Genomic DNA, 10,719 nt, shown 5'->3' on the forward strand with positions numbered 1-10,719 from the left:
GGAGCTGTGACCTGAGTTCCATCTCAGGAGCCCACGTGGTAAAAGAGAACCCATAACTGCAAGTTGTCCTTTGACCTGCACAGGTTCCCACACACATATGGCCATGGCTCTCCCTGGTTGTAAACTTGACGACGCCTGGAATGAACTAAAACCGCAATGGCTGGCGAAACCTGTGAGGGATTTAAAGTAGCAATACCTATAATCTGGATCTTTGAGGTGGAAAATCCACCTTTGATCTGAACCACGCCATCTACCGGTTTGAATATGCTTAGCCCATGCGAAGTGTGGCACGTATTAGGAGGTGTGGCCTTGCTAGAGGAAGTGTGCCACTGGGTAGGCAGGCATTGAGGTCTCCTAGTGTTTAAGCTCCACCCCAGTGCGGAGGAGACAGTTTCTCCTGCTGAGATTCTCTCAGCTCCCTCTCCAGCATGCCTGCTGCCCTGCTTCCTGTCATGATGATAATGGACTGAACCTCTGAAACTGTAAGCCAGCCCCAATGAAATGTTTGCCTTTATAAGAGTTGCTTCGGTCATGGTGTCTCCTCACAGTAGTAAAACCCAAACTAAGACACTGGCATTAGAACCTATTTAGAGATTCCAGTGTATACTGAAAGACCAGCGGGGTCATCCAGCCCCATGGACTGAACAACTCCTGGACTCTGGGCCTTCCATTAGTAGACAGCCATTGCTGGATTAGCTGGACCACTTCCTGTAAGCCACTCTATAAATCATATATATACATATATATATATATATGATACATTCAATAAATAATTTAACATATTCATTAATAAATATAAATATTTAAGTTCTCTCCCTCTGCAGAATCCAGACTAATACACATATATAATAAATCAATAACTTTAAAACCTTTTACAGCAACTGTTTTTCAGTATATTTAGACATCTTGTCAGCATTTTAGATTTTGTAGGATTTTTGCTTTTACAGGATAGCATGAACAATGCCAACAGCCCTTTCCCATAAGTGTGCTATATCCATTAATGCCCAGATGTTCACCTCCCTCCCAAAGGAAAGAAGTTAAAGTTGGGTTGGTTATAGCTCTGAGAGACGCCTTGCCTCATATGCCTGCAGCTCTGGGTTTGATCCCCAGCACTTCACAAAGGTCCCTAAGAAGCCTTCCAGGGAGAATCTGTAGATTGCCTATATAGACATGAAAATTTGGTGGTTTGACAGCCAAATGGAAGGACCTAGAAAGCAAAGCATCGATATTTTGTAGGGAAAATGTACTTTGAGACTTTTGAGTATTTGCCTTTTCTGGTCATCCAATCTTCTCATTTCTCCTTTGGAATAAACTCCCACAATTTCTATTACCTTTTTGGTTTGGTTTGTGATGAAGTCTTGCTGCGTTCTCTTGGCTGGCTTGCAACTTTCTGTGCAAATTATGTCTGGCTTCTTTTTTTTTTTTTAAAGATTTATTTATTTATTTATTTATTACATGTAAGTACACTGTAGCTGTCTTCAGACCCTCCAGAAGAGGGAGTCAGATCTCATTACAGATGGTTGTGAGCCACCATGTGGTTGTTGGGATTTGAACTTCGGACCTTCGGAAGAGCAGTCGGGTGCTCTTACCCACTGAGCCATCTCACCAGCCCTATATCTGGCTTCTATTACTTTTTTTTTTTTTTTAATGAAAGAATGAAAGGAAAGGAGTGGCTTCTTGCATGACACATAGGTAAAACTGGAATGATGTGGAGATTCGTACGGCCCCTGCTCAAGAGTGACACACAAATTCATGGAGCCCTTCCATATCTTTATAAGCACAAAAGAAGAGTCTAAGGAACAGAAACTGCTCTGAGAGCATAAGAGTGTAAGGTATGACAGCTCACACCTGTAATCTCAAATCTGGGAAGAGAAAGGAAGATTACTGGTAAGTGCAAAGCCAGCCTGAGCTGTCTCAAGTTGAGGAGGGGGCTGGAGAAGTGGCTTAGTGATTAAGTGTGCTTCCAGCTCCTCCAGAGGACCTGCCAGGAAGCTCACAACAACCCAGAGGACCCGTCACCCTCTCCTGGCCTCTGAGAGCACCTATACATATATGCCTCTCACCTCCCCTACCCCTCACACATATATTTTTTTTTCAAATGCAGCATTAACTATGTTTTTTTGGTTTTTGTTTTTATGGTTTTTCGAGACAGGGTTTCTCTGTAGCCCTGGCTTGTCGCGTCCGCTCTCGACCAGCAAGAACGACACGACCACCAGTCCTTCTAACAGCAGTTTATTCAGTCCTGATTCTTCTTGTTTATATCTCCCCCGAACCCTGGGCCTCTCACTCCTTTTATACTCTCTCTCATCCACGCACCGCAGGCCACGCCCCCTCGCCAGTCACGAGGCTTCAGCTAATCAGGGCAGCAGGGGCAAATCTCCACCAAATTGGATTCACCTGTATCCTGGTACACCTGCGCAGCACTCAAGATGTTTGTGTCTTATATGAGGAAGTCAGGTGCAAGTCATATGACTTAGCTGCAGTCCCTGGCACCTTTGGGACTGCCGCCACACCCGCTCCCCACACTGGCTGTCCTGGAACTCACTTTGTAGACCAGGCTGACCTCAGAAATCCGCCTGCCTCTGCCTCCCAAATTCTGGGATTAAAGGCATGCACCACCACCGCCCGGCCAGAATCAATTATGAATCAAATTAAAAAACAAGAGCTTGGGCTGGAGAGATGGCTCTTCTAGACATCTGAGTTCAATTCCCAGAACCACATGGTGGCTCACAACCATCTGTAATGGGATCTGATGCCCATTTCTGGTGTGTCTGAAGACAGTGACAGTTTAAAATAAACTTAAAAAAAAATACACTCTGAAAAATACTAGCCGTGCATGTACACACGCGCGCGCGCGCGCACGCGCACACACACACACACACACAAAACAAAAACAACCCTGTCTGGTAAAACAAAAAACCAAACCAAACCAAGAACAACAACAACAAAACCTTGGTCCTTCGTGATATGATAAAATCATATACTGGTTCAGTACTTATGCAGAAAGCCTGACTTACTTTAAGTTAGGAAATGGGGCTGATGAGATTGCTCAGCGGGTAAGAGCACTGACTGCTCTTCCGAAGGTCCTGAGTTCAAATCCCAGCAACCACATGGTGGCTCACAACCATCCATAATGAGATCTGATGCCCTCTTCTGGTGTGTCTGAAGTCAGTTACAGTGTACTTATGTATAGTAATAAATAAACCTAATAAATTTAAGTGTGCTTGCACACGCATGCACACACATATGCAGGCACACAGTAATAATAGCTTTTTTATATGTATGAATGCTTTGCCTATCCATATGTCTGTGTACCACATGGTGCCCTTGGAAGCCCAGAAGGTGTCAGATCCCTTGGAACTGGAGTTACAGACAGCTGTGAGCCACCATGTGGGTGCTGGGTATCAAACCCAGTTCCTCTGGAAAAGTAGTCTGTGCTGTTAACCACTGAGTCATCTCTCCATCCCACATCCCAAAGATAAAGTTGGAATAGAGAAAATGAAAAGAAGGAAGAGAGAGAGAGAGAGAGAGAGAGAGAGAGAGAGAGAGAGAGAGAGAGACCTTCCATGGGGAGATAGTAGTACCTAAAGCTAAATCAAGTAGCTTATAAGGGTAAGGACAGCCCATCTGATTTGGGCATAGAGATCATAAAGAGTCAGTTGTGGTGACACACACTCATAGGATATGCTGAAGAAACAGGCAGAAGGATTAGAAGTTGGATGTCAGCCTGTGCTATATATTTTGTGAGACTTGATGGCACATGCCTTTAATCCCAGCACTCGGAAGACCAAATAAGGATCTTTGGAAGACCAAAGATCTCTGTGAGTTCGAAGCCAATTTGATCCACAGCTGAGTTCCAGGATAGTCAGTGAGGATATACAGTGAGGCTGTGTTTAAGAAGAAAATATTGTTAGAGCCTGGAGGTGGTGGTGCACACCTTTAATTCCAGCACTCAGGAGGCAAAGGCAGGTGGACCTTTAAGTTGGAGGCCAGCCTAGTCTAAGGAACTAGTGCCAGGACAGCCAAGGCTAGATGGAGACACCTTGTCTCAAAAAACAAACAAACAAATGGTCCTGTTAATTCACTTCTGTGGGGTAGAAGAGTGGGCCAGGAAGATTCCAGTTCAAGCTAACGCTAAGGACCAGGTCAGTCACTAGAGGGCAGTGTGACAGAGGCCTGCCTGGGAAGGGTGGGGGAACCCTGCCTCTCACTTGATTCTGGCCAGGAATGTTTCCATATCGTTATGACTGCTGGTGGGAAATTAAACCCCCCTGGAAGCAAGCATGAAGGCATGCTTATAATCTTGAACAGGATAAAGACTTCAGAGAAAACCACCAAATCCAGAAGCCATAGGGAAAGAGCTCACGTATAATGGAGTCTGAATGTGCTGGCTTGACTTCCTATACTCAAATGCACAGCCCACTGAGGTATTTGGGTTCTGTTTTGTTTTTGGTTGGTTGGTTTTGTTTTGTTTTTTTTGTTGTTTTGTTTTGTTTTTTGTTTTGTTTTCTGAGACAGGGTTTCTCTGTATAGCCCTGGCTGTCCTGGAAATCACTCTGTAGACCAGGCTGGCCTCGAACTCAGAAATCTGCCTGCCTCTGCTTCCCTAGCACTGGGACTAAAGGAGTGTGCCACCATAGCCCAGCTGCCAGTCAAGTTTTATACATTAAAACGTGCAGCTGGTGTATATCAATTGCATCACAATAGAGTGTATGAAGTGTTGCTTTGGGTTTTGGTTGTTTGTGTGTGTGTGTGTGTGTGTATGCTTGTGTGCATGTTCATGGCATTAGGAGGATTGTCAGAGGACAACTTTATTTATTTATTTATTTATTCTTTTTAAAGATTTATTTATTATATGTAAGTACACTGTAGCTGTCTTCAGACACTTTCTTCTCTCTCTGGCCCTGCTCACTCCGGTCCAAAGATTTATTTATTTAAAGACACTATAGCTGTCTTTAGCCACCCCAGAAAAGGGCATCAGATCGCATTACAGATGGTTGTGAGCCACCAACTCAGGACCTCTGGAAGAGCAGTTAGTGCTTTTAACCACTGAGCCATCTCTCCAGCCCCCAAGAGGGCAACTTTCAAGAACTAGTTATCTTCTTCCACAACCTGGGTGCTGAAGACTAAACTCAGTTCACCAAACTTGACAGCAAATGGGTTTAGTTACTGAGCCATCTGACCTGCATTTTTACCCCCAAAGATGTGTTTATTTCTTTTTTTTTAAGATTTATTTATTCATTTATTATATGTAACTACACTGTAGCTGTCTTCAGACACTCCAGAAGAGGGCGTCAGATCTCATTACAGATGGTTGTGAGCCACCGTGTGGTTGCTGGGATTTGAACTCAGGACCTTTGGAAGAGCAGTCAGTGCTCTTAACCACTGAGCCATCTCTCCAGCCCGATGTGTTTATTTATTACTTTATCTGTGTGTGTTTTGCCTGCACGAATGAGTACTATGTGTGTGGAGTTCCTATGGAGCCTAGAAGAGGACATCGGTTCCCCTGAAACTAGAGTGACAGATGGTCTTGAGCTGGGAGTTGAACCCAGGTCCTCTGCAAGAGCTGCCAGTACTCTCTTCAGTCACATACTAGGAATTTAGAGCTGTTCACTAGCCAAACTCCTAGATCAGTGATTCTCACCCTTCCTATGGCTGTAATACTGTCATCCAGTTCCTCACGTTATGTTGCCCCCCCAACATAAAATTATTTTGTTGCTACTTCATAACTGTGTTTTTTGCTCCTGTTACAAATTGTACTGTAAATATATGTGTTTTCCAATGGCCTTAGACAACCCCCAAAGGGGTGGAGACCCACAGGTCGAGAATCACTATCCTAGACACGAACAAGGACAATATTAGCATGATTCCAGGTGAAGGGAGGCAGCCTTTGCACACGGGGCTCTGGGAACAGGGTACCGCTCATTGATGTAGGGACATCACTCATTGTCACCTGTTTGCAAGCTGGTCTATAATAAAATGAGGTTTGAACAAAAGGATTTTCCATACCTGTCACCAGGTGGTGCGCATACATACATGTAGGCACTCACACATACCCACGAAATAAAATAAAAAGAGGTTTCTTATGCAAACATTAAATTTGAGCTGAAGGCAATTAAGAATTAGCAAATACCACCAGGTGCAGTGGCAGGCCCTTAATCCCAGTCCTTGGGAAGCGAAGCCAGGTGAGTCTGGTCTCCACAGGAGTTGCAGGGCTCCAAGGTTACATGGTTAAGACCTTGAGTAAACACTGAAAAGAACTAGTAAGTGCCATTGGGCCAGAGAAGTGGCTCAGGGGGCAAAGGTACTTGCCATGCAAGCCCAACAACCTGAATTCAATCCTGGGACCCCCCAAAACTTGTCTCCCCAACACTCCGTGCCCCACAAGTAAATAAATAAAAACAAACAAATAAATGTAATAATAAAAAATAGTAAATGCCGGGCTGGTGAGATGGCTCAGTGGGTAAGAGCACCCGACTGTTCTTACGAAGGTCCAGAGTTCAAATCCCAGCAACCACATGGTGGCTCACAACCATCTGTAATGAGACCTGAGACCCTCTTCTGGAGTGTCTGAAGACAGCTACAGTGTACTTACATATAATAAATAAATAAATCTTAAAAAAAAAAATAGTAAATGCCAAAAAAACTTTCTTTACCCAGCCTTTTCTGTCAATAGACAAGGTCTGACTCTGTAGGTAGCTCAGGCTGGCCTGGACCTCACTAGGTCTTGAAGTTGAGATTGCTGGCCTCACAGGCATGAACCACGGTGGAACCATGGAGATCTGCAAACAAACGCTACACCATTCATTTCCTGTCACAGATTTGTCTTCCACGGAACCCCACCCTTGTGAGCCTGAAACGGTTTTTCTTAGTTCTGGATTTTTTTTGTTTCTTGGGTTTTGTTTTGTTTTGTTTTGTTTTTCTCAAGACAGGGTTTCTCTCTATAAGCCTGGCTGTCCTGGAACTCACTCTGTAGACCAGGCTGGCCTCGAACTCAGAAATCCGCCTGCCTCTGCCTCCCGAGTGCTGTTTCTGATTTCTATCACGTATTTATTATTAGTGGTAGTGTGTATGCGTGTGGTTGTCCACATGTCACAGGGAGCACGTGGAGGCCGGAAGACAACCTTCCAGAGTTGGTCGTCCCTTTCCACTGTAGGATCCAGAGATGGGACTTAGGTCCTCAGGCTTGTGTGTGGCCTTTTTTTTGTCCTTTTGCCCACTGAGCCGACCTTGCTGGGCCTACAAATGTGCTCTTCTGTGATGCGGTGGGAAGGGAGTACTGGGTTGAGATCCTAGAACCTTGTGTAGACTATAAGTGCTGTACCATGACGCCATACCCTGGCCCGCACTATTCTCTTTAAACACGCTAGCTAGTGTTTTTTGGTTTTCTGAAACAGGGTTTCTCTGTGTAGCCCTGGCTGTCCTGGAACTCACTCTGTAGACCAGGCTGGCCTCGAACTCAGAAATCTGCCTGCCTCTGCCTCCCAAGTGCACCACCACGCCCGGCTTAGATTTATATTACTTTTAATTATATGTATACACACCACTTTCTGTAGGTGCCCAGAGAAGCCAGATCCCTTGTTGCCGGAGTTACAGATGGCTACCTAATCTGGGTGCTGGAATCGAACTCTGGTCTTTTGGAAGAACAACAGTTGCTCTTAACCACTGAGTCATCGCTCCAGGCTGTTCTATTGCTTATAAGTTACACTGTCTATGCTGACGGATCTTCATGGTCAACTTGACTGGGTTGGGCATTATGTAGGAGATTAGTAAAGCATGCCTCTGGGTGTGTCTATGCACCCCTAGTACATCTGTGAGGGCTTTACCTGAGACCATTAGACCATGACGACTCTGACTTAATGAATGACTTCAATGACTCCCAATATGATGGAATTACTGGAAAGTCATCAAAAAGTAGGAGCTAGCTGGAAGAAACATACAAACACTTCACGGGGTTTTTCCTTTGTCTGACCCATAAAGTGGGTCAGACCCTTTCTATTTCCTGGTCATCATGATGTGAACTGCTCTGTTCCACCATAACTTATCTGTCACAATGAAACGGCATCTCAGAAGCTCTGAGCCATTTCTCCAGCCCTGGTCCTTTCCCTTTTAAGTCGTTCTTTCTGAATGGCTGTGAGAAAAGTGACACAGGTACAGTCTGAGGCGTTTTTGTTACTCTTGCCTAAGTAGGTGAAGGTCATTCTCTGAGCTGCTCATTAATAAAATTAGAATTTAGTCGTCTTTAATCCCAGTACTCTGGAAACAAAGGCAGGCAGATGTCTGAGTCTGAAGCCAACTTGGTCTACGTAGTGAGACCCAGGACAGCCAAGGCTGTGTAGAGAGACCCTACCTCAAACGTAGATAGATTGATAGGTTGATAATAGATAGATTTGTTGGTAGATAAAATTAGGGCTTTAAATATGTTCATATTGTCATCAGGGCAGAAACAGATTTCTATGTGGCCTGACCTGTAGCTTGAAAGATGAAGGGTGTGTGTGTACATCTCAGTTGGTAGCATAATTAATTGCCCAGCCAGTCTGAAACCCTACTACCACATAAATCGGATGTGGAGGCACAGAGCCCTTCATCGTAGCACTCAGGAGGTGAAGGCAGTGTAACAGGGCAAAGGTTTCTCCCATCTTGCCTCAGCTGAAGCCGTCTTTGGCTTCTGCCTCCTGCCCTGCAAAGTCCCCTGGGAAAGCACCCAACACTGTTCTAGAAACCCATGGTTGAAATGTCCCAAGTAACTTCTTGTTCTTGGTTCTCCTTAATCCTTAAACCGTTTCCCTGCTTCCCCCTGCAACTGCCGACCAGAATGCAGTTTTTCTGTGTGCCTCGTCTTTAAGAGCTCCCTGTAATATGTATGCATTCCAGGTTACTCTGTGAATGCATACACACATTGCTAGTCTCCAGGCAGTCACTAGTCAGCTTAACACAGACTCTCAATTCGAACTTTGGTCATGCTGAGTGGTCTCTGGGTCTCCACCTCACAACAAGGAGGATCGTGAGTTCTAGACCATGCTGTGGTGATGGCTCAGTGATCTTTACATTTTTAGTATTTGCCCGTCCTGAGGACAGGACCTGAGTTCAAATCTCTAGCACCCACATAAAAGCTACAGTGAGATATGAGGTAGGGTCAGGAGAGTCCCCAGAACCTCACAGACCAGCTTAGTCTGATGTGCTCCATGGAAAAACTAAGACTCTGTTTTAAAGAAGCAGAGAGATGGCTCTGAGGTTAAGAGCACTGTCTGCTCTTCCAGGGGACATGGGTTCAATTCCCAGTACCTGCATGCTGGTTCACAACACATGCACTCACCTACACTAACAAGTACATAAGACACACACACACACACACCCCAAATGTTCATGGAGTAAAAGCATTTGACACAAAAGGCTTGTGACCTGAGTTTGATCCCTGGAACCTACAAAGTTGACTTATGACCTCCACCTGTGAGCTCCCATACAGAGATCATACATTTTAAAAATGTAGAAAGAGAGGACACCCAAGGTTGTGCTTTGATCTCTACATGCATGCTCTGGCACACACACACCCATAGCCATACACACGAATTGTGATTTGATGAGAATGTTCCCTGTCTTAGTCAGGGTTTCTATTCCTGCACAAACATCTTGACCAAAAAGCAAGTTGGGGAGGAAAGGGTTTATTCAGCATCACCAAAGGAAGTCAGGACTGGAACTCAAGCAGGTCAGAAAGCAGGAGCTGATGCAGAGGCCATGGAGGGATGTTCTTTATTGGCTTGCTTCCCCTGTTGCTCAGCCTGCTCTCTTATAGTACCAAGACTACCAGTCCAGAGATGGTTCCACCCACAAGGGGCCTTTCCCCCTTGATCACTAATTGAGAAAATGCCTTACAGTTAGATATCATGGAGGCATTTCCTCAACTGAAGCTCCTTTCTCTGTGATAACTCCAGCTGTGTCAAGTTGACACAAAACTAGCCAGTACACTCCCAGAGGCTCATATATTTAAATACTTGGTGGAACTGTTTGGGAAAGATAAGGTGTAGCCTTGCTGGAGGAGGGTTGGGTTTTGAGGTTCTAAAAGCCCTAGCCATTTCCTGGTTAGCTCTCTCTTTCTCCAGATGTGAGTTCTTAGCTACTGCTCCAGAGCTATGTCTGCTGCCATGCTTCCTGCCATGATGGCCGTGGACTTTGGAACCATAAGCCCCAAACTAAATGCTTTCTTATATAAGTTGCCCTGGCCATGTTGTCTTATCATGGTAATAGGAAAGTTCTTAGATAAATAATGTGTTTCAAGAAAGCCTGGGGAACATGATTGTCCCCAACTCCCAAAAAAAAGTCTGAAGTCTTCAGATCATCTGTCCTATTCTTTGTCCTAAATTCCACCACTTACTGAAGGTCACACCTATGCTGAGAATCAGGAACCAGCACCCAGGATGGTGACAGTGTTGTGGCAACAGCATTAGAGTTCCTGGATCCGTGTGTGCCCCCATGTGATTTACAGTGAGTGCTTGGTATGTGGACTCAAACCCACTCACTCCCTTGCCCTCCCCTGAGGAAGGAAGCCTGCTCTTCCTTTAAACATTTACTCTACGCTCGCTGGCTCTCATCTCCTGAGCCTGGGACTAAGCTTTCAGCACGCCCAGCATCCCTTAAATGTGCCCTTTGCTGTCAGAGCTGGGTGTGGTTTGCAGGAAGTAATCTTACTCTGTTTGGAAGGATGAAGGCATGGCAGAACAC

This window comes from Mus musculus, chromosome 8, assembly GCF_000001635.26.
Source record: "Mus musculus strain C57BL/6J chromosome 8, GRCm38.p6 C57BL/6J".
NCBI classification, from domain to species: domain Eukaryota; kingdom Metazoa; phylum Chordata; class Mammalia; order Rodentia; family Muridae; genus Mus; species Mus musculus.